The sequence below is a fragment of the Bison bison genome, unplaced genomic scaffold, assembly GCF_000754665.1.
Source record: "Bison bison bison isolate TAMUID 2011002044 unplaced genomic scaffold, Bison_UMD1.0 scf7180017864468, whole genome shotgun sequence".
In the NCBI taxonomy this organism is placed as follows: Eukaryota; Metazoa; Chordata; class Mammalia; order Artiodactyla; family Bovidae; genus Bison; species Bison bison.
In genome coordinates, this window is record NW_011495029.1 from 4,666,144 (window position 1) to 4,668,909 (window position 2,766).

Sequence of the window (2,766 nt, forward strand, 5' to 3'; positions counted from 1 at the left end):
ATAAATAACCTAGACTAGACTGGGAGCTGACTGTGGCTCAGATCATGAACACCTTATTGCCAAATTCAGACTTAAATTGAAGAAAGTAAGGAAAACCACTAGACCATAAAGATATGACCTAAATCAAATTCCTTATAATTTTCAGTGGAAGTGAGAAATAGATTTAGGGGACTAGATTTGATAGAGTGCCTGATGAACTATGGACAGAGGTTCATGACATTGTAAAGGAGACAGGGATCAAGACCATTCCCATGGAAAAGAAATGCAAAAAACAAAATGGCTGTCTGGGGAGGTCTTACAAATAGCTGTGAAAAGAAGAGAAGTGAAAAGCAAAGGAGAAAAGGAAAGATATAAGCATCTGAATGTAGAGTTCCAAAGAATAGCAAGAAGAAATAAGAAAGCCTTCCTCAGCGATCAATGCAAAGAAATAGAGGAAAACAACAGAATGGGAAAGACTAGAGATCTCTTCAAGAATATTAGAGATACCAAGGGAACGTTTCATGCAAAGATGGGCTCGATAAAGGACAGAAATGGTATGGACCTAACAGAAGCAGAAGATATTAAGAAGAGGTGGCAAGAATACACAGAAGAACTATACAAAAAAGATCTTCACCACCAATATAATCACGATGGTGTGATCACTAGAGCCAGACATCCTGGAATGTGAAGTCAGGTGGGCCTTAGAAAGCATCACTATGAACAAAGCTAGTGGAGGTGATGGAATTCCAGCTGAGCTATTTCAATACTGAAAGATAATGCTGTGAAAGTGCTGTATTCAATATGCCAAAAAATTTGGAAAACTCAGCAGTGGCCACAGGACTGGAAAAGGTCAGTTATCATTCCAATCCCAAAGAAAGGCAATGCCAAAGAATGCTCAAACTACCGCACAATTGCCCTCATCTCACACACTAGTAAAGTAATGCTCAAAATTCTCCAAGCCAGGCTTCAGCAATACATGAACGGTGAACTTCCTGATGTTCAAGCTGGATTTAGAAAAGGCAGAGGAACCAGAGATCAAATTGCCAACATCTGCTGGATCATCGAAAAAGCAAAAGAGATCCAGAAAAACATCTATTTCTGCTTTATTGACTATGCCAAAGTTTTTGACTGTGTGGATCACAATAAACTGTGGAAAATTCTTCAAGAGATGGGAATACCAGACCACCTGACCTGCCTCTTGAGAAACCTATATGCAAGTCAGGAAACAACAGTTAGAACTGGACATGGAACAACAGACTTTTAGTACGTCAAGGCTGTATATTGCCACCCTGCTTATTTAACTTATATGCAGAGTACATCATGAGAAATGCTGGGCTGGAAGAAGCACAAGCTGGAATCAAGATTGCCGGGAGAAATATCAGTAACCTCAGATATGCAGATGATACCACCTTTATGGTAGAAAGTGAAGAGGAACTGAAAGACTCTTGATGAAAGTAAAAAAGGAGAGTGAAAAAGTTGGCTTAAAGCTCAACATTCAGAAGTAAGATCATGGCCTCTGGTCCCATCACTACATGGGAATAGATGGGGAAACAGTGGAAACAGTGTCAGACTTTATTTTTTTGGGCTCCAAAATCACTGTAGATGGTGATTGCAGCATTGATATTAAAGGATGCTTACTCCTTGGAAAGAAAGTTATGACCAACCTAGATAGCATATTGAAAAGCAGAGATATCACTTTGCCAACAAAGGTCCGTCTAGTCAAGGCTATGGTTTTTCCTGTGGTCATGTATGGATGTGATATTTAGACTGTGAAGAAAGCTGAGCACTGAAGAATTGATGCTTTTTAACTGTGGTGTTGGAGAAGACCCTTGAGAGTCCCTTGGACTGCAAGGAGATCCAACCAGTCCATTCTGAAGGAGATCAGTCCTGGGTGTTCTTTGGAAGGACGGATGCTAGAGCTGAAACTCCAATACTTTGTCCACCTCATGCAAAGAGTTGACTCACTGGAAAAGACTCTGATGCTGGGAGGGATTGGGGGCAAGAGGAGAAGGGGACGACAGAGGATGAGGTGGCTGGATGGTATCACCAACCTGATGAACGTGGGTTTGGGTGAACTCCGGGAGTTGGTGATGGACAGGGAGGCCTGGCTTGCTGCAAGTTTTGGGGTTGCAAAGAGTTGGACACGACTGAGTGAATGAACTGGACTGTAATGAGGCAGACATACTTACTGATCTGCCTAACAAATCATAAAAGTAAATTACTTCAGATAGTTTTCTCCTTTTGGGTTTTAACGGCATATTAGAACTATGCTCAAGGAAAGCAATAAAAATACCAAAATTCCCATGACCCAGCAAGGTGACATTCATGGTATTCGGCAGCCAGTCAATAATATCAGGAGTGGAAAGAGGCGAGAAAACACACCTATCAGTTCAGTTCAGTTCAGTCGCTCAGTCCTGTCTGACTCTTTGCGACCCCATGAATCACAGCATGCTAGGCCTCCCTGTCCATCACTAACTCCCGGAGTTCACTCAGACTCACATCCATCGAGTCAGTGATGCCATCCAGCCATCTCATCCTCTGTCATCCCCTTCTCCTCCTGCCCCCAATCCCTCCCAGCATCAGAGGCTTTTCCAATGAGACAACTCTTTTCATGAGGTGGCCAAAGTACTGGAGTTTCAACTTTAGCATCATTCCTTCCAAAGAAATCCCAGGGCTGATCTCCTTCAGAATGGACTGGTTGGACCTCCTTGCAGTCCAAGGGACTCTCAAGAGTCTTCTCCAACACCACAGTTCAAAAGCATCAATTCTTCGGCCCTCAGCCTTCTT